The 23052-nt window shown below is 34.3% G+C and overlaps 1 pseudogene across 1 annotated transcript; it reads left to right on the plus strand.

The window, feature by feature from the left end:
* The first annotated feature begins 1565 nt into the window (after window positions 1-1565).
* Window positions 1566-18483, plus strand: LOC144369519 (tyrosine-protein kinase Yes-like; annotated as a pseudogene). Its single transcript, XR_013429320.1, has 10 exons — window positions 1566-1834; window positions 5631-5730; window positions 8440-8538; window positions 9810-9913; window positions 10000-10147; window positions 11909-12066; window positions 12244-12428; window positions 14908-14984; window positions 16933-17086; window positions 18473-18483. The product of XR_013429320.1 is annotated as a tyrosine-protein kinase Yes-like (transcript).
* The last annotated feature ends 4569 nt before the right edge of the window (window positions 18484-23052 follow it).

Consider the following 23052-nt stretch of genomic DNA (forward strand, 5'->3'; position numbering starts at 1 on the left):
TCTTATATGTAGGTATCCTCCAACATTGTGTTAATTTTTCATTTTCCTTTAAATCTGTACCTTGGGTGAGTTTTATTATCTCCAAAAGAGTTAAACTGTGAAAATATTTTGTTTATTTTTTTCTCTAGTTCCCCACCTTTTTCTGAGCTTTATATTATCCTTCACTAAGCTTCACAGCAACCTACAATATACATCTGGAATTAAACTCATTGGTCAAAAAAAAAAAAACTTATCCCTCTCTACTTGTTTCCTTTCAGCTATGGTTTTTCTTTCCACTTGATTGAAACTACAAACTTTGAAGTCATTCATTACACATGTATAAAAACTAAGTGTCAATAAATACTATAAATACTAAGATGAATAAATGACCACTTTTTTCTTTGTGTTTTCTCTCCCCATATTCAGCTTATCATCTACACTTATTTATTCTGCATATCAACTAACTCATTTTTCCTTTCATAATTTACTGCTCCATGTTTCTTATTTTGCTTTTTTCTCATATGGGTCATTAAATGATGATGTTTCCTAATACTTTTATTTTAGTAGCAGTTGCCTTTTTTTGTGGGGGGGGGGTACTCGGGGGCACTCAACCGCTGAGCCACATCCCCAGCCCTGTATTTTTATTTTTATTTTTTTATTGGTTGTTCAAAACATTACAAAGATTGCAGAATCACATCGGTTACACATCCACATTTTTACATAATGCCATATTAGTAACTGTTGTATTTAGAATTTAGAGACAGGGTCTCACTGAGTTACTTAGTGCCTATTGCTGAGGCTGGCTTTTAACTCATGATTTTCTTACCTCACCCTTGTAAGCCACTGGGATTACAGATGTGCACCACTTGCCCGGCAGCAATTGCCTTTTTTTTTTTTTAAGTTGTAGGTGGACACAGTATCTTTATTTCATTTTTATGTGGTGCTGAGGATTGGAAGAAGTGCCTCACGTGTGATAGGTGCACACTCTACGACTGAGCTACAATGCCAGCCCCAGCAATTGCCTTTTATTGTTTAGTTTATAATTCCTTCATAGTTTTCAGTATATATTTAAATTCAGTATATACTTAAATTTCCAGACCCATCTTGTTTTGATGTGTGTATTCAATTGTCACATCTTTAGAATGTGTCCACTTAAAGTAGTGATCTGAAAACCCTTCAACTGTGAGTTTCTGAGACTGCTTATATTTTAATATTTACAGCTATATTTTGAATTAATATTACATAACTGAAGTTATGAATGTTCACGCTTTCAGAATTTACCAGGCAGTCATCATTCACCTGCTTTCTTCTGAATGTTATAGGATGCGAAAAACTACAACTAAGAATTACTGTTTTTAAAAAAGAATTACCTTTAAAGTTACTATTTGTAGTTTATTTGCTGCTCAATTTAAGTTTTTATAGTTGTCATATATAGGATAATGGGACATAATTTAATACTGCTTTTTTTCTGGGTAGCAAGGCTGGGAGGATGCTTTATTTAAAGTCATATTTTCCATTGTATTTTTTTAAAGTATGATGTATATTAACTATTTCTCAAAATACTTGCCTGTTTCCTCTGTAGATTTGATAATGGGCTGCATTAAAAGTAAAGAAAACAAAAGTCCAGCTATTAAATTTAGAACTGAAAACACTCCAGAGCCTGTCAGTACAAGTGTCAGCCATTATGGAGCAGAGCACACTGCAGTGGCACCATCATCTTCAGCAAAATGAACTTTGGTTAATTTTAGCAATCTTTCCATAACACCATTTGGAGGATCCTCAGGGGTGACTCCTTTTGGAGGAGCATCTTCCTCATTCTCAGTGGTGCCAAGTTCATATCCTACTGGTTCAACAGGTGAAATTTAAATGGATAATTATGTTGCCTGTTTGAGAACATAACCTTGGGCAGTACATACTTATGGTCTATTTGCTAAGAAAAATATCTTACTGAAGCACTTTTAAAAATTGTATATGTGAAAATTCAATATCTAACATAAAAATTAAAGTCAATATATATATATATATGGTTCTGGGAAATTTGTTGACAGTTTGATAGGGTTATACTTTTAATTATTTCATTAATTTACCAGTAATTATTAAGCAATTAATATGTGGCAGGCACTGGGAAAATGAAGATTAAAAACATACATTCCTCTTCCAAGAATCTTATAACTTCTCAGGATTAGAAAGTGCTAACTAGTATTAAAGTAATCCAGTAGTTACTTAATAAGGGTTATTTATTTGGCATTACAGTCACGATAATGCAGTATTTCTATCAGATACTATGATTTATAAAAGAAAAATCCTAGGGTCAGAAAAAATTTTCCCCCAGAGATTATAAGCATAAGAGCTTGAATTCAGTGTTATATTGCAGGACTCCCATTTTTACATTATCATATCTTTTCAGAGAACAGCAAGAAGAGATAGTTGACAATCTTCCATGGATACAGAATGCCCTAAAAAAGTAGATTTTAAAAACTTGAAAAAGAGAAAATGAGCTCTTACGTTACATGAGGGCTCCCGCATCAGGATGCTTTTCCCTTGAAATAACAAAGCACAGGTAGCTAAAGCAAAGAAGATGAACTTCAAGATTCATTTGTGTGGCAGTTCCATGATATCAAGAGGATTTGGGTTTATTTCATCTGTTTCCTGTTTATCCTTACGCATAAACAGCTACCAGCATCAAATGGAGTAACATATGTCCTTATTTTTTTTTAAAAAAAATTTATTTATTTATTTATGTATCTTTTAGTTTTAGGTGGACACATTATTTTGTTTTTATGTGGTGCTGAGGATCAAACCTGTGCCTTATGCATGCTAGGTGAGCACTCTGCCACTGAGCCACAACCCTAGCCCTTACATATGTCCTTATTAACAGCCTGTGGGGGCAAAGGAGAAATCTCTGTCACAAGCATGGATTATAAATTTGTCTCCTCAGTTTGTTCACCTCTGAACCAATAATAGTGAGGACTGCCATACACTGATTCTGTTAGACAACATTTGGAGAATATTGGACATCACCACAATCACAGTCCTAATTCCAGCATTCTGACTGCAAATATTTCAATAATCTATGGCCATGATGATATTTCTGTCATTAGTAAAAAGTTTAACTTATTTTCAGGATTATATGTTTTTGAAAGTTACTAATTCAAAATGATTAAAATGAATTTTAATACTTAAAAGACATACTTTAGTTACTTTAAATTTTTATTGATGTGCATAGTGGACATGGTGGTGCACACCTGTAATCCAAACAACTGTGTAGGCTGAGGCAGGAAGATCACAAGTTTGAGGCCAACTATGGCAATTTACAGAGACCTTTTTTCAAAATAAAAAGGGCTATGACTGGGGATGTAGCTTAGTGGTAGAACTACAATCTGGGTGCAATCTCCAGTACTGAAGAAAAAGAAAAAGTATTTATTCATATGAAATACACCATTCAAAGATGTTCACTTATTAACTCTTGTAAAAAACAGAGTGTCTTTGCATATAGGTATAAGAGATGGGCAAGACAAACAAGGCTTCTCTCCTGATAGAGTTTACCTAATAATGTTGATTGAACAATAATTAGTGAACAAACAACTAAATAAGTTGAGATCAGTATTTCTTAATTCTATGAAGGAACTAGCAAGAATAATTGGTAATGATCCTGTAGTTGATCAGGGAAAGCCTCCTTGAGAAGAAATCATTTTAACTGATATTTGATTGATGAGAATGAACTATCTCCAGACCTCAGGAAAGAGCAGAATTTCTAGGAAGAGGGAATAACAAACACAAAGTTCAAGAGAAACAAATGGACTGGAAAGTTTTTAAGAACTGGTGGGAAGAACAATGTAGGCAGAGAGGAGAGTTGTATGATGTGATATTGATGTTAGGATACCACTATTACTTAGTACTACATAGACTCTAGTAAGGAGTTTAGATTTTTTCTGAATCTGGGAAGAAGCTCATCAAGATTATATGTAAAGGATTTTGCATGATGGAATTCCCTTTTAAAAAAACTCATTCTTGCTGCTCTGTGGAGAAGTAGATTAAGTAGCCAGTACTCATAGCCCCAGCAGTCCCAGTAAGGAATGACATGGATTGGGATTTAGGGGGCAGCAGTGGAAATGGAAAATAGATAAATGAAATATTATAGATGTAGAACTGGTAGTATTAGTAGTAGAATTGGCTCAAGTTATTACCTGACTTGATTCTAGTGCTATTTGCTTAAATAGAGAGGATTTGGGTAAATACAGGTTAGAGAAGAAAAATCAAGAGCTTCATTTTGTACATGTTTTAAATGGTTATTACACATTCAGTAGTGATGTCAAAAAGCAGTTGGTACATGACTAAAACTTGGGATAGAAGCCAGATGAGTGAACTTTGATTTGCTATTATTTTATATTTAGAGACGGTAGATTTTATACTGCTTTTTACATTTTGTATTTAGAGACAGTACGTTTTATACTGCTTTCTACATTTCATATTTTTGCTTAGTCTGTAATTTTACTAACTGCCTTTCTTCCTACCATTAAAAAAATCTATTGATGGATGGATGTAAACTAACCATTGATATTTTCCAAGTCAGCGGAATTACATTGAGTAAAATATATACATATTGAAATTAAGAATATGTTGGAACAGAGCTCAGTGATAGAGCATTTGCCTTTCTTGTGCGATGCCCTTGCTTGTGCGATGCCTTGCTTGATCTCTAGCACTGAAAAAAAAATTAAAAAAGAATAAGTTCAAATCTATAGTACAATCTAGTGACCATAGCTAATAACAACGTATTGTAGTCTTCAAATTTTCTGAGAAATTTTAAGTTTTCTCACCAAAAAAAAAAGAAATATGTGAAGCAATGCATATGTGAATTAACTTGATTTAACCATTTCACAGTGTATTCATGTTTCAAAACATTGTGTCATATGTGATAAATATATACAATAAAAACAAATTATATATTATGGGAAGTTTAGCCAGAATACCTGTCTGAAATAATTTTAAGCACTGACAAGTCATGCATATTGTATACATTTGTTCTATTGTTATTTGTTTTGCTTACATATAATAGTTTGGCTGTTCAGTGCGCTCTTCTCTTAAGCATCTGCACATGTTGCTAAATATGAGTTATTTTTGGAATTTATACTTTATAATTCATATCGGCCATGCCATTAAACTTCCACGACAAACCCAACAGTTTTATTTTTAAGGTAATTATATAGTAAGTTAATCTTACTAAAACCCTAGTGTTTAGTATTAATGATTATGGATGTAAATGTTCACCTGTTGTTTATAAGAAGTTGAGAAGATTAATGTCAGTAGTCTATAGTGCTCCAGTAGTATTCTTCCTTCCAAAGAATTGGTTCGAAATTTGACTGTCTTTTCAAGCCAGAGGCATTGGTTCAGAATCAAAATTAAATTTTTTCTGAGTCTATAGAGTTTTAGAATATGTAAACTACAGTGATTTTGTGGAAGGTCTTAAGAGAACATCTCATTATTTAAACTCCAGCTGCTTAGAGCCCCAACTTTTAGAAGCCCCAATTGTCTAAAAATAGATTTTGAAAACTAGAGAGAAAAAATAAGATTTTTGCTGGCAATATTTTTTTATTTCTCTTTTGTTTCATTTTATCTATATAATTTACCTTGGTCTTTTTTTCCTTTGCTAGGTGGTGTTACTATATTTGTGGCCTTATATGATTATGAAGCTAGAACTACAGAAGATCTTTCATTTAAGAAGGGTGAAAGATTTCAAATAATTAACAATACGTAAGTGTTGAGTATTCTGAGAGGGAGAAATACAGACAGACACTTGTTCTTTACATTGAAACTTATAAGCTAGTTTATGATCCGGAGATAAGCATGACAGGGTATTAATCTCTGACCTCTGTGCTGGATAGATTTAGTTCCTTGAGACACGTGACATAATACTGCCTATAGAAGTTACTACTTCTACAAATTGTGCTGCTGTGGTTCAGCCATAAAGAGTAGAGATTTAAGAATGAAGAGTTGTAGCTAATAAAAAATTTTTTTTAAATGAAGAGTTACTGAGGGGGCATATGCAAATATATTACTTTAAAAATCTTTTATAAAGAAAATTCTTTGTTCCTATTTAAGTATCCAGATGATTTAAAGATCTTTTCTTTTTTCTAAAAAACAAAGCCAAAAGTTGAATAAGGAACTTTTGTACTCCCAAATGGACCAAATTAAGTTGCTTTTTCCTTATGTAACTCTCAAGACTTTTTGTCATTTAGTGATCCACATAGAAAATTTGATCCTTGTTTTGGAAAACCAGCCCATAATTTCATTAGCAAGCATAACAATCACTTATAACTTCTTGAAATATATACTTATAGTCCCTTTGATTCCAGTCATGTTTCCCTCTATCCTTTTTTCCATCTGTTACCAGTTATTGTTCCAGAATGTAAAATACGATCATGACTGACTTGCTAAAGCAAGTCAGTCAAAAAAAAAAAAAACAAAAAAAAAAAAACATGAGTAGCCATCGTTCCCTGAGGATTTATTATGTGTTTCTTCAAATCCTTTTTAACTCTACCAATCAGCCATACTGTAGTAGGTGGAATTTTCTAAGTACACTAGAGTTTCTTGCCCTTTCCATGCCTTCACACATACTACTTTTTTCTGGAGTGACTGTTTCTCCATTCTCCTCCTTCTCTCCCTTTTTCTGTCGCTTCCTTTGTGCTGGGGATTGAACCCAGGGCCTCCTGTATATTAGAAAAGTGTTCTAACATTTATGCTCTACAACCCATGTCCTGCTATATTGTTTCTATTAGGTATTAACATAGCACTTTATGCAGACTTCAGTCCCAGCTCCCAGGGAACTTTTAATTTGTCACTTAGCTTGTCATTCTTTTAGGTTAGTAGTTCTCAACCTGGGGCAAAATTACCTGGGAGATATTTGGCAATGGCTGGAAATATTTTTGGTTGTCATCAGGGTGTTGCTACTGTCATCTACGAAGTAGAGGCCAGTGATATTGGTAAACATCCTACTATGCATGCAGCAAAGATTTATCAAATCCAAAATGTCAGTATTATTGAGGCTGCAAAACCCCACTCTAGACTGAGTTATTTAAATTTAAGGACTGTCTTTTTACCTTTTTTCCACACATCCTGAGTGGCATCTATCACTCAGTAGGTATTCGGTTCATATGAATCATGATTGCTTATCAGGATCAAATACAATTCTATTTGTATGTTTCAAAATAATTAACGTACTAGAAAACCAAAAACCAAATGTACGAGTTTGTAAATGTTTGAATTACCAAAGGGCTTTCCATTTCAGTTTTTGAGAGCAAAATCAATGAATATTTTTAAAAATTTGGTATAAAAAATACATTTAATCTTTTTTTTTTAAATTTTTTTTTTTTTGGTCAATGGTGCCTCACACATGCTAGGCAAGCGCTCTGCCACTGAGCCACAACCCTATTTCTACACTTAATTTTAAGTAGTGAATGTCATGTACATCATCCTTATTAGAGACTAATATTTGTTCTTTTCATATTACTTTTGTAACAGTCAAGGTTTTTATACCACAAACCATATAGTTCTCATATTCTGAATTATGACTTAATTTGAGTATATTGAATTATTTTTAGATAACATTTTTCTAGAAATTGAGCTTTTTATTATTGTTTATTATTAATTGCTTTTCTATAAGGAGTGCTCAGGCCTCATAATTTTTTTTCTAAAATGACTAAAACAAGAACATTATAATTTTGTGTACTGTTAAAAAGAAAAGCATTCAACAACAACAAAAAACTATTGATATGTGCTAAAACATAGATTAACCTTGAAAAAAATATATGCTGAGTGAAAAGCCAGTCACAAAAGACCACATAAATCATTCCATTTATATGAAATGCCCACAATATTCATATCCATAGAGATGGACAGCAGTTAAGTGGTTGCCAATAGTGGAAGGGGTTGGAGGTGATTACTCATAAGTATTGGGGTTCTTTTTGTGGTGGTAAAAAATATTCTAAAATTTATTATGAAATGGCTATACAGCTCTATGAATATATTAAAAAACACTAAGTTTGTACCTTAAATTGGGGAGTATTATGGTAAGCAAATTATCTCAAGCTCTTAAGAAATTCAGACAAAGATGAATAATTTGAAAGTTTATTCAAAACTACTTAGTTCAGTATAGTTTATTGTCTTAGGTTGAAAGAATTATGAAGAGGAATAAAAGATACTATAATTGAATTTTTAGTGTATGGTGTTTGGGGCTTTTGTTGTTGATTTATTGTAGTAGTATGTAATTATACTTTTGCTTAGTCTTAATTTCTTTAATTCATTTAACTTATTTTTAAAATGTTGTTCTTTTACAATGTTGAGTTTAATTCTTGATCAAGTGAATGCATAAGTAGAAAAATAGAAGTTATATCTCTCATTTACTTGAAATAAGAAAGTGCAATATATTATACGTTGTAGTAATTGTTGTTTTATGTGTTTCAGGGAAGGAGACTGGTGGGAAGCAAGATCAATTGCTACAGGAAAGAATGGTTACATCCCTAGCAATTATGTAGCGCCTGCAGATTCCATTCAGGCAGAAGAGTATGGCAGTACTTCATATTTTATTGATTATTTTGATTTTTAAAATGTTTTAATTCACATTCTACTTAGCCACAATTTTACACACACACAATTACATACCAGTCTTAATACAGCTAATGTATCATTAATAGATGTTACTTGAGAATTCATAATTAATGCTGTAGTATCTGCTTATATTGGTATCCTGAGTAAATCTTAATCATATTTTTATGCCTTGTCTTTTTCCTTTAGTTTTCCACTTAGTTTTTAAAATTATCTAGTCCTTTTCATATTCTGCAGACTTTCTTCAAAATTTACCTCAGAGAGGAGATTGTTTCAGTGTTTAACTACTTGATTTAGGTATTTGCATTGTGGTTATGTAGGACAGTATCCTTGTCTTCTACAAAGCATACACTGAAGTATTTAGGGTAATGATTCAGCATTTTGGCAACATTCAGTCAGTTCAAAGGGGAAAAAAGATGTAAACACATGCACCCAACATATAAAGGAAGGTGGGAAATAAAGAATATAACAAAGTAAAATATTAACAGCTGGGGAACTTGGGAGTTCTGTGTACTATTCTTACAACTTCTAAAATGTTAGAAGTCAGTTTCAATAACATATTACTTTTTTTGGTCCAACTAGTTGTTCTGGAATCCATAAATAATAACCTCTTTTTCATATTACAACAGTTAACACAGCGTCTTGCATATAGCTAGGGGTTATCAATACTTGTTTGTTTTATTAACATTTGCCTCAATTACTATTTTTACTATAACATTTGTTACTTTTGTTCTTTTGCTTTCTTCACTGTTCTGTGAGTCTTTTCATAGCAAAGATTGTCATTTTTATTCATTAAACTTTATTAAATCAAACTCATATGAAATTAGAGTTCCTCATAATTTGAATATTATATACTTAGATCTTATCAATACAGGTGATCACATGTTATCAGAGAACAACTTCTGTTCTTCCTACCTGTATGTGTCACTGACAGAAAAGATCTGTTATTTGCTGTCTTTCTCCATTTGCTGTTTCCATGACTGCCAGGTAGAGTTCCAGTGACATGTTGAGTAGTCAGTACATGGAAATACTATCAGACATTTTAACAGTGATATTTGTAAATTCTTATTTAATAAATAAAAATTTATGTTTTACTATATCCTAAGCATGTTCTGTAGCTATTCTTTGTCAGCTCTCCTATCCTATTTCACTCTTATTTATTTATGAATATAATTTTTCTGACCTTCAAACCTTCCCAACTCAAAACATCATTAATATTTTTTTTCTAGATGGTATTTTGGCAAAATGGGGAGAAAAGATGCTGAAAGATTACTTTTGAATCCTGGCAATCAACGAGGTATATTCTTAGTAAGAGAAAGTGAAACCACTAAAGGTATGATTACTATTATATTAATATAAAATTTTGTTTTTCCAGTATTTTAAGAAAGAGATAATAAGCATTTATTTTCTTCCTCCCAGGTGCTTATTTCCTCTCTATTCGTGATTGGGATGAAGTAAGGGGTGACAATGTGAAACACTACAAAATTAGAAAACTTGACAATGATGGCTACTATATAACAACCAGAGCACAATTTGACACTCTGCAGAAATTGGTGAAACACTACACAGCTAAAAATTATTTCCTAATGCTCTGTTGTATGAGAACAAAATTCATGTCCTCATCTCTCTTAAGGGTTAGCATACTACTACTTTATACACAGTATGTGCCCAGTGTATGTTAGTATTCTAGTTTTAAAATGAGAACAGGTAGTTCTTAGTATCTGAATTGGGTTATTGGATAGTGTGCTAAAATTAGATTGTTGTTGAAATTTTTATATCTTACAAGCATAATTTTTACAGTGGAGTTCCATTTTATAATGCACAAATACATTTTGAGGCTGGGTGCAGTGGCACATGCCTTAAATCCCAGCAGTTCCAGAGACTGAGACCAGGAGGATAGTGGGTCCAAAGCCAGCCTCAGCCAAAAGCAAGGCATTAAACAACTCAGTGAGACCCTGTCTCTAAATAAAATACAAAATATGGTGTGTCTCAGTGGTTGAGTGTCCCTGAGTTCAATTTCCAGTACCCCCTCCCCCAAAATATATTATGGAAATAAATGAAAAACATAAAAGCAAATATTTTATTTATAAACACAGGTAAGTAGCTAAAGCTAAACACTTTGACACAAAAAGCTGTATCACATATCCTCTTGGATTACCTTCCCCTTCAGCGGCTGATCTCCTAAGACTTCCTAGAATATAAACCCAATAAAATATGGTCTGAAGGTATATTTTTCTTAGAAGATTAACCTGTGGCAACTATAGATATTCTTGTCTTTCAAAGATTTTGGAAATATTCAACTGTGGAGTCTTATGTCTCAGAATTTTTCATTATCAATTCATTATGTAAATGCATCTAAGTCTTTAAATGATTAGTACTGGAGGAGGGAAAGTTTCCATGGTAATATCTTCTTCAATGACAGGTAACTATAAACTGAGTCTACCAAGTCAATCAGCAGTCTTGACATCAATCAAATATGTTACCAAGCAGTGCCAACACATAATTGCCCTTGCTAGAATAGAAAATTTGTGTGGTTGGTAACCATTCTTGATGAGAATGGGAGGAAACATGTCTCATTTACAATAAGAAAGACTGTATGAGAAAGATGCACAGATCAAGCCATTATAAATCTAAAGTTCCTTACATTGTGGCTCTCTTATTCAAAATTCAGTTAACTAAGTGAATTTTTTCCTGCTGGAAACAGTGGTGTGCATAACTGTAATCCCCATGGCTTGGGAGGCTGAGGCAGGAGGATTGCTGGTTTAAAGCCACCCTCAGCAATTTATTATGGCCTTAAGCAATTTAGCAAGATCTTGTTTCAGAATATAAAAGGGCTAGGGATGTGACTCAGTGGTAAAGTGCTGGGTTCAATCTCCAGGAAAAAAACAACAACAAAAAAGAAATAACAATTAATAAAAGCATTCTCTTAGGGATCAAATAAATCCCATTTATTAAATCAGAAATTTGGAGGTAGACAGACCTGGCTTTGAATCCCATCACTTATTAACTGTGGGACCTTGAGAAAGTTTCCTAAATTTTCCAAGCCTCATTTTTATGAGCAATTTATAAAAAGCCAAATTAACATAATAGCTAGAGCATAAGTATTCAGTAAACAATAACATAAAAATATATTTAACAAAATGTTTCACTTCTTATATGTGGTTTTTTTTTACTTCTTGTAAACAACTTCCTTTTTGTTTTTAGAGAAAAACTTATGAAAGTTTTTCTATAATTTATGAGCCCTTTTTAAGCATTTATATACTCTGTAGCTTAATTTTTATACATAAAAATTAAGCTACAGAGTAGCTTTATTTTTATTCATTTATCTAGAACATGCTGATGGTTTACGCCACAAGTTAACAACCGTGTGTCCAACTGTGAAACCCCAGACTCAAGGTCTAGCAAAGGATGCTTGGGAAATCCCTCGAGAATTTTTGCGACTAGAGGTTAAACTAGGACAAGGATGTTTTGGTGAAGTGTGGATGGGTAAGAAGCCTGAATTTTTGGTTTTTGTCAATTTTTAGCCACAGATTAAAGTGCCGCAATTTTATTACAAAAATATATATATAATATTAAATATGTAATATAATTGCTATTCATTGAAATTTGTTCTAAAATCCCTTAAAATATTGATTAAAATAGTAAGAGGTATTGTTTCTCTAGGAACATGGAATGGAACCACAAAAGTAGCAATCAAAACACTAAAACCAGGTACAATGATGCCAGAAGCTTTTCTTCAAGAAGCTCAGATAATGAAAAAAATTAAGACATGATAGATAAACTTGTTCCACTCTATGCTGTTGTTTCTGAAGAACCAATTTACATTATCACTGAATTTATGTCAAAAGGTAAGTGTATATTAGTATCTTTTGGAATATTCATGTTGGTAACTTCTTTACAAAAGAATCATTCATTTCAGTTTTTATAAAAATGGAGTCTTATTGCATAGTACTTTCTAATTTATGATTATTTTTGGAAGCATTTGAAAAGAGAAAATGGACATTTTGGTTTTGTTGTTGTTGTTTGCTAGTCTGGGGATTGAACTCGGGAATGCTCTACCACTAGAGTTATATTACCAGCACCCCCCCACACACACCCTTTTTTTTTATTTTCTTTCTTTCTCTGTCTGTCTCTCTCTCTCTCTTTTTTTAATTGAGACAGGGTTTCACTAGGTTGTCCAGGCTGGCCTTGAACTTGCCATCCTCCTGTCTGAGCCTCCCAAATTGCTAGGATTACAGGCATGTGCCACCATGCCCAAAAAAATGTGACACTTTGTTAATGAAATAGTGGTTAGTTCCAGTTATTCCGGAGGATTTACAAAGTTTTAAAGGATGCCTAGGCAGTTTGAATTTATTTTGAAAGTAGGTGTTTTATTTTTAAATATGTTTTTTAGTTGTAGATGGACACTCAGCACCACATAAAAATAAATGAAAGTAGATTTGACTGAAGAAAAAAACAAAATATACAACAAAATATACAAACTGAGTTAAAATGATAAAATCAGAATGATATTCAGGTAGTACTGAAGCAAAGAAAAAAGGTAAAATTAAAGGAAATTTGTTTTAATGTAAACACAGTCTGTATACTCAGGACTCCTAGAAACTTCTTTTCTCCACTACTGTCAACTGCAGTTTCTCCATCTTTCAAACACAGACCAAAAGGTGAGATCTTCTGTAACAGAGCTAGTTATGGCCAAGAAAAAGAGAAAAGAAAGTTGATGTTCTTTCCTCTTCATCCCTAGGCTACTGATGCTTTAGAAGAAGGACGAGTAAATCTGCAAGTATGCTTACTGGCTCAATTTTTACCCATTTGAATTTGATCTTTTTTTTTTCTTTTAAGTTGTAGATGGACACAATATTTTTATTTTATTTATGTATTTTCGTGTGGTGCTGAGGATCGAACAAAGTGCCTCACATGTGCTAGCAAGCACTCTACCAATTTTTTTTTCTCAAAAGGGACTGAAACAAACTGACATAGCCTGTTAATTGATAGTCAAAACATACCTAAACCCAATAATTCATGGCTCTCTTTGGGAAGAGTTTCTACTGTAAACAGCTTCCAAGTATACCTTTTCAAAGAGTACTCTGGTTGAACTAGAAGACAAAGGAGAAAGGGATAAGTAATAAATTTAAATCAAGACATTGCTAACAAAAGAAATATAATGGAAGTAAAGCTAATGGTTCACTTATCTCTGTATTACTTTAAAAATTATTTAATTTTGAGAACATGTTAGAATTCTGTGTTGTCAGATATCTAGTTTAGGATTATTTCTAGGTAAAAGGTTAAGAATACAAGATAACAAAAGTCCTTTCTAGTTTTGAAACTCAGAAATTCCCCATTTTGGTTTTTAGCTTAGCAGTTGGCCCCTATAATACATCCAGACTCATTGCCTTATGTGCTCCAGTGTAAACCCACTGTTTTGGACAGATAGATTTTTTTTCATTCCTTGCTTCCATTACTTGGAATTTCTTTTCCCTATCTCCTGGCCATTTGTTACATTCAGTTGTAATTTCTCTTTGTCTCCTTGAGCTTGGAGCCATTCCTCTGACTTTCTGTTTCACAGCATTGTTGTTTAAGAAAACAATCCAATTTTATGTTTTATAAAATAAATCTTAGTTTGGATTTGTCTGATGGTTTCTCTTTATTAAATTGAAGCATGTGTATGTTTTTAACTAGTGATAGAGAGAGGCAACAAATAGACATTTCTTCCTGGCTTTTCACTTTGCTGTATTCATAGTATTTTGCTTTTCCATTATAATTTCTGCTAAAATTAAGAGACATTGGTCAAGCCAGCACTTCCACAGAAGCTCATTTAGTTATAACCATATCTGAATTCTTGAATCATATTGATTTAAAATGTTATAATTTTGAGGGCTGTGGCTGTGGCTCAGTGATAGAGTGTTTGCCTGGTACATGTGAGGCTTTGGGTTCGATCCTCAGAACCACATAAAAATAAATAAAATAAAGTCTATCAACAACCGAAAAAGTATTTTTTAAAAAATATATTTTGGGATATAAAACTTAGAATCTTGATCAAAGCAGGAAAGAATGACACCAATTTGATGACATTTTCTGTAGGGAAATGGAAAATGGTACATTTTTCCTTTTTTTCATGTGTTATAAAGAGAATAAATTTCAGTTTAGGGGTCTTTTCTAGAATCTTTGAGGTAATTATTCAGAAATTTCAAAACTGCAAAAGAAACTTTTTTAAAATAAAAAGTTGAGAAATTTTGTTAGAGTTTGGTTATTTGGGGGTAGAGGAATATTTATGTCAATCTTAATGTAAAATCTACTTATTTTCCATGGATATTTCACTGTCTCTTACAGGAAGTTTATTAGATTTCCTTAAGGAAGAAGATGGAAAATATTTGAAGCTTCCACAACTGGTCAATATGGCTGCTCAGGTATTTGCATATAGATATATCAACTTGAATTGAAAGTTAACATTTAAAATGTAGAATAATCTTACCTAAATAATACGGTTTATGTAGAAAAGTAAAGGTATTTTAAAACAGAAAGGAACGTTGGAGATAATCCAGCACGAGCTCCTAGTATTACAAATAATATAGTATCTAAAGACCAGAGGGATTTAAAATTTACAAAACTTGTTCATAGCAGAACATATTAAAACTAGCTATGGAACTCCCAGTTCAGTGCTATCCCATATATTATGACCCTTTAGAAAGCATTTTCACAGATACAAAATCTATTTATATTTCAACAGATAAATCTGAGAAAATTAAAATGGCTGGGCATGGTAGCTCATGTCTGTAATTTCAGTAACTCCCAAGGCCGAGGCAGGAAGATTACAAGATCCAGGCCAGGCTTAGCAATTACGTGAACCTCTCAGCAACTTAGTGAGACCCAGTCTCAAAATGAATAAATTAAAAGGATTCAGGGAATGTAGCTCAGTGGTAAATTGCCCTGGGTTAAATCTCCAGTACAAAAAAAAGGAAGAAAATTAAAATGGATGATTAGTCTTCCAAAGAAAATATTAGAAATCTAAAGTGTATGCTGAATTTTTTATTTACTATGGTCCTAAACAAGAATTAAAATGGCAATATGCTGTTAAGAATGAGTCTTTTGAGCTGGGGTTATGGCTCAACGTTAGAGTGCTTGCCTAGCACGTGCAAGGCCCTGGGTTCAATCCTAAGCACCACATAAAAATAAATAAATAAAGATACTGTGTCCATCTACAACTTAAAAAAAAAGTAAAAAACATCTAAATATCATGCTCCTTACCAAAAAAATATATATTAAAAAAAAAAAAGAATGAGTCTCTTTAGGCTAGACAGACTAGACAGAGTAGTACACACATAATCCCATTGAATCAGGAGGCCAAGGCAGGAAGATCACAAGTTTAAAGCCAACCTCAAAAGCTTAGGGAAACCCAATCTCAAAATAAAAGGGTCTAGGGATTGTAGCTCAATGGTTAATATGCACTCCTAGATTCAGTCTCTGGACCCCCCCCAAAAAAAAAATCTTTTTTAATTCTTCTGAATTTTTTGTTTTATTAAAGTGTAATGTTTCTATTCAGATATATTATAGGTGTTCGAAGGGCCTTTATTGAACTCAGTTGAAATAACTGGTAATGCAGCTTTTACTTCTCAGTGAGCTTCCACATGGCCACAGAATCTGGCAGTTTAGAGGAACTTTATGCAGAGGAACTATACATATAACACTGGCATATTCCAGGCCTTGAGGTCAAAATTCTAGATACTCTGTGTTAGGGTATCTGAACCTTTTTTTTTTTTTTAAGTCAGGTACATGTTTTAGGTTTTAGGAGCCATATACAATCTCTGTCAGACCCCATCCTCTTCCTCTTTACAACTCTTTAAAAATAGAAAAACCATTTTTAGTTCTCGGGCAATATAAAAAGAGTTTGCAGGCCACGTTAGGCAGCAAGCTCATTTACTGTTTTCCACCTGTGCTTACAGGACATCTTAGGCTGTGCCTGATGCGAACTTTGATAGACTTTTATCCAAAAGTTCTAAATAACCCTGTGACTTATCTTTTCTCCCAACTACTGACACAGGAAGACATTAGGACATTTAGCTGCTAATGGTTACTAGATACACTAAGTGGTGCCCTCAGAAAAGGTGTTAGATTTTTGGTGGGGTTTTTGGTGGTTGTGCTGGGGATGTGTCCAATTTTTAAAAGCTGGATTTAGCCTGCTTTTTTATTATAGTGTTTTCTATTTTACCTACTAGCTCCTAAGTAATATGCCTGTTACTGTCATCTCCTTTTGAGATATATGATTTTCCAGTGATCTATTAAACATTAACCAAAATTATCTTCTCCCTGGTTCCTTCTGCATCATGTTTTGTATGTATCTGTTTTTTCCTTTCCAAGATTGCTGATGGTATGGCATATATTGAAAAAATGAACTATATTCACCGAGATCTTCGAGCTGCTAATATTCTTGTAGGAGAAAATCTTGTGTGTAAAATAGCAGATTTTGATTTAGCAAGATTAATTGAAGACAATGAATACACGGCAAGACAAGGTAAGAGTACTTTTATTTAAATGCTTGTAATCTATTGTCCTTTGTTTTTTTCCAACTTAAAACTCTTTTCAATATGCAGTTTTATAGAGTAAGAATAATTACAGGTCCATCAGCAACCCACACAGGACTCTTAGATCCCCACCCATGCAGGAAACCTGGTGGTAACTGTCCCACAGGATCCTCAGCCATCACTCCTGTGTAGACCCCCATTATCAATGTGGGCTCCCCCAGTGTCCCTATAGGAACACTACAATCACTTCCATAGCTCCATACATGTGGTAGCCTGCACCTGGGGACACTGGACAGGGTCTTTAGATAGCTGCCAGTACATCTAGATCTCTGAACATGCCACCGAATGCCACTACCAGGCCAGACACAACCAACACCCTATCTCTGAAAGCAGTTGCCTCCAACTTGGGACACATTTGATGCCATCTTTAATAAGGGCAACTCCTAGCTTGGGACACAGGCTGGGGCCTAGAAGCAATATCAAGGTACCTAGAATCCCAAAATCTCCCCTCTCCCAAGCAGCTGCTAACCCCGCACAGTGCTTGCAGCCACACAGCAGGTCCATAGCTTACAGAGCCTGGTACTGCTCTTTTCAACATCTCTCTCTCCACAACAGGGAAGCAGTCCCCAGGGCACAGCCCATAAGATCTCTGGAGAGAGGAGATTCTGATTGGGAAGTAGAAAGGGGCAAATGAAAAAGAGTCCAGAGACTAAATTAGAGGCCAGGAATTGTGAGGTCTCCAGGTGGGCCCAAGACGAGATCCTTGGGGTGCAGTCTCCCATGTGGATTGACAAGTGCTACACCATTTCCAGGAACTCCATCCCAAGACCAACCCTCCCACCCTAATAACCTTCACCATCCTGAGGGTGGAGACACCAGTAAACAACCCCAACTTGTAGAAGAGAAAAGAAGCAGAAAAGATACTACTGAAGTCCAACAAAACAATCCTGTATCTTCTTTTTAGATTTTTTTTCTCTTTTCTCTCTTCTCCCACGTTTACATCCCCAACATTTGTAAAACAAAAAACTTTTCATAGATTAGGCTACTGATATCTGGAAGGTCTGATTACTATATTACAGTTCTATTGTATATTCTTTTATCTCCTATTTCTACATTATTCATTTCTTATTTTTTATGTTTTGTGTTTTGTATTCCCTCTACTGTCTTCCCACTAACTTGTCTCCCCCAAAACACTTTCTCTTTTCTCCTGCTACTATTCAACTTCTTTTCATTACTCTTTAACTCTTGCTAAGATCTAATAACTCTATATTCTCACCTCCCACCTTCTTAACATCTCAATCTATACTTCACTCCTGGTTCTTTGTCCATCACAGGAAATTGTAGACCTATTTGCAAACCTATTGTTTATGTTGTAGATAATGATTGAACTTGCCATTTCTGTATATTGTTACAAAGCCAGAAACATCTTAATAGCAGCTATTTGGTTTAAGGCTGCATAATTTTTGTATTGGGATCTGTGAATATTGATCTCCCCCTTAAAGGGAAGGTATTGGAGGAAATTAGGGACACTACAATCCTCCATAGTAAATAATGTGACTCCTTGAAAAAACAGAGCTGGAAGGGAAGATGAACATGAGAAACCAAGGGAAAAGTGTGCCCCAAACAAAAATGCTACATTATGGGAATCCATGACCACAACAGCAGGAGAAATAATAGAGAAGGAGCTGAGGAGGTACATAATTAAAAAGTTCTATGAATTAAAATATTAAATAAGAGATCAAATACAGGCAGCAAAAGATATTTTTGACAAAGATCTAAATAACCAAATATAAGAAGCAAAAGATTACTTCAATGGGAGATAGAAGTTCTGGAAAAAAAATAAACAGAAATCATTGAAATGAAGGAAATAATAAACCACATTAAAAACTCAATAGGAAGCATCTCCAACAGAATAGATAACTTAGAACACTGAACTTCAGACAATGAAGACAAAGTATACAATCCTGAAAATAAAGTTGACCACAGTGAAGATGGTAAGAAACCATGAACACAACATTCAAGAATTATGGGATAATATGAAAAGACCAGACAGAGCTGCCCCACGTGCCTGCAGGGTAGGCGGACCTTTGACCCACCAGCAGAACAGGTCCAGTGGCCTGCTGAGGGGCAGGCCTGCTCCCTCCCCCAGTGCCTGCAAGGTAGGCGGGACTGTGATCACTGGTATATCAGGCCCAGCGGCCTGCTGAGGGGCAGAACCGCCCCCTCCCCCTGCACCTGCAAGGTAAGCGGACCTGCGACCCACCGGCAGGTCAGGCCCAGCAACCTGCAGAGTGACAGAGCTGCCCCATGTGCCGCAGGATAGGTGGACCTGCGACCAACCGGCAGAGCAGACCTAGTGGCCCGCCAGCGTGGTAGACAGATCACCCCAATTGGAGGAGGATCACAGCTACTACCTGCCCTGCAAGGGAGATTTTTCAACTATACAAGAGCAATATAAATAAATAGAGGGAAAATTTCAAAAACAAACAGTTTTACCAAGCAGAAAGAAATGCGAGCAGTATGAAAAGACAAGGAACGAAAGGACCACAAGCAATGCAGGTCAACTCAACTCTAGAAGAGGTAATAGCTACAACAGATGGAATGTCAGATAAAGAATTCAAGATTTACATGCTTCAGATGATCTGGAGTCTCAAGGAAGACATGAGATAGCAAAATCAGACAATGAAAGATCACTTTGACAATGAATTACATAAACAAATCCAAGAAGCAAAAGATCAATTACACAGGGAGATAGAGGTAATAAAAAACAAACAAATAGAAATCCTAGAAATGCAGGAAACAATAAACCAACTTAAAAACTCAATTGAGAATACTACCAGAAAAGGAGAACACTTAGAAGATAGAACATCAGACAATGAAAACAAAGTATTTCAACTTGAAAAGAACATAGACAGCTCAGCAAGATTGTTAAGAAACCATGAGCAGAACATCCAAGAAATATGGGATAACATAAAAAGACCAAACTTAAGAGTCATTGGGATACAGGAAGGCATAGAGGTCCAAACCAAAAAAATTAAAAATCTATTCAATGAAATAATACGAGAAAACTTCCCAGACTTGAAGAATGAGACAGAATCCCAAATCCTAGAAGCCTACAGGACGCCGAATGTGCAAAACCATAAGAGATCCACACCTAGACACATTATAATGAAGATGCCCAACATACAGAATAAGGAGAGAATTTTAAAAGCTACAAGAGAAAGGAAGCAAATTACATTTAAGGGTAAACCAATCAGGATAACAGCTGATCTTTCAACACAGACTCTGAAAGCTAGAAGATCCTGGAATAACATATTTCAAACACTGAAAGAAAATGGGTTCCAACCAAGAATTGTGTATCCGGCGAAGTTAAGTTTCAGGATGGAAGATGAAATTAAAACCTTCCACGATAAACCAAAGTTAATAGAATTTGCAGCTAGAAACCATCTCTTCAAAAAATCCTTGGCAAAACTTTACAGGAAGAGGAAATGGAAAACAACAATGAAAACCAACAGTGGGGTGTAGGACAGTAAAGGGGGAAAAATAATCAAAGAGGAAAACAAATCAGGTTTAGTAGCATTAATAAACAAATATGGCTGGAAGAACAAACCATATCTCAATAATAACCCTAAATGTTAATGGCTTAAACTCATCAATTAAGAGACACAGGCTAGTTGAATGGATCACAAAACAAGACCCAACAATATGCTGCCTACAGGAGATGCATTTGATAGGAAAAGATATACATAGACTGAAGGTGAAAGGTTGGGAAAAATCATATCACTCATATGGACTGCGGAAACAAGCAGGAGTGTCCATAGTCATATTAAATAAAATATATTTCAAGCCAAAGTTAATCAAAAGGGATAAAGAGGGACACTACATACTACTCAAGAGAACCATACACCAACAAGACATAACAATCATAAATATATATGCCCCAAACAATGGTGCTGCTATGTTCATCAAGCAAACTCTTCTCAAGTTCAAGAGTCTAATAGACCACAATACAATAATCATGGGAGACTTCAACACACCTCTCTCACCACTGGACAGATCTTCCAAACAAAAGTTGAATAAGGAAACTATAGAACTCAAAAACACAATTAACAACCTAGACTTAATTGACATATATAGAATATACCACCCAACATCAAGCAGTTACACTTTTTTCTCAGCAACACATGGATACTTCTCAAAAATAGATCATATTTTATGTCACAGGGCAACTCTTAGACAATATAAAGGAGTAGAGATAATACCATGCATTTTATCTGATCATAATAGAATAAAACTGAAAATCAATGATAACAGAAGGATGGAAAAATCATGAATCACTTGGAGAATGAACAATAGGTTACTGAATGATCAATGGGTTTGAGAAGACATCAAGGAGGAAATTACAAAATTCTTAGAGTTAAATGAAAACACAGACACAACATATCAGAATTTATGGGACATATTGAAAGCAGTTCTAAGAGGAAAATTCATTGCTTGGAGTTCATTCCTTAAAAAAAGAAAAAAACAACAAATAAATGATCTCATACTTCATCTCAAAATACTAAAAAAAGAAGAGCAAAACAACAGCAAAAGAAGTAGAAGGCAAGAAATAATTAAAATCAGAGCTGAAATTAATGAAATCGAAACAAAAGAAACAATTGAAAACATGGACAAAACTAAAGGTTGGTTCTTTGAAAAAATAAATAAAATTGACAGACCCTTAGCCATGCTAGCGAAGAGAAGAAGAGAGAGAACTCAAATTACTAGCATACGGGATGAAAAAGGCAATATCACAACAGACACTTCAGAAATACAGAAGATAATCAGAAATTATTTTGAATCCTTATACTCCAATAAAATAGAAGATAGTGAAGGCATCGATAAATTTCTTAAGTCATATAACCTGCCCAGATTGAGTCAGGAGGATATAGACAACCTAAACAGACCAATATCAATTGAGGACATAGAAAAAACCATCAAAACATTACCATCTAAGAAAAGCCCAGGACCGGATGGGTATACAGCAGAGTTTTACAAAACCTTTAAAGAGGAACTAATACCAATACTTTTCAAGCTATTTCAGGAAATAGAAAAAGAAGGAGAACTTCCAAATTCATTCTACGAAGCCAACATCACCCTGATTCCAAAACCAGACAAAGACACTTCAAAGAAAGAAAACTACAGACCAATATCTCTAATGAACCTAGATGCAAAAATCCTCAATAAAATTCTGGTGAATCAGATACAAAAACATATCAAAAAAATTGTGCACCATGATCAAGTAGGATTCATCCCTGGGATGCAAGGCTGGTTCAATATACGAAAATCAATAAATGTTATTCATGACATCAATAGACTTAAAAATAAGAACCATATGATCATCTAGATAGATGAGGAAAAAGCATTCTACAAAGTACAGCATCCCTTTATGTTCAAAACTCTCGAAAAACTAGGAATAACAGGAGCATACCTCAACATTGTAAAAGCAATCTATGCTAACCCTCAGGCTAGCATCATTCTGAATGGAGAAAAATTGAAGGCATTCCCTCTAAAATCTGGAACAAGACAGGGATGCCCTCTCTCACCACTTCTGTTCAACATAGTTCTCGAAACACTGGCCAGAGCAATTAGAGAGACGAAAGAAACTAAAGGCATAAAAATAGGAAAAGAAGAACTTAAATTATCACTATTTGCAGAAGACATGATTCTATACCTAGCAGACCCAAAAGGGTCTACAAAGAAACTATTAGAGCTAATAAATGAATTCAGCAAAGTGGCAGGATATAAAATCAACACACATAAATCAAAGGCATTTCTGTATATCAGCGACAAATCCTCTGAAATGGAAATGAGGACAACCACTCCGTTCACAATATCCTCAAAAATAATAAAATACTTGGGAATCAACCTAACAAAAGATGTGAAAGACTTATACAATGAAAACTACAGAACCCTC

Source organism: Ictidomys tridecemlineatus, chromosome 12 (assembly GCF_052094955.1).
Source record: "Ictidomys tridecemlineatus isolate mIctTri1 chromosome 12, mIctTri1.hap1, whole genome shotgun sequence".
Lineage (NCBI taxonomy): Eukaryota > Metazoa > Chordata > Mammalia > Rodentia > Sciuridae > Ictidomys > Ictidomys tridecemlineatus.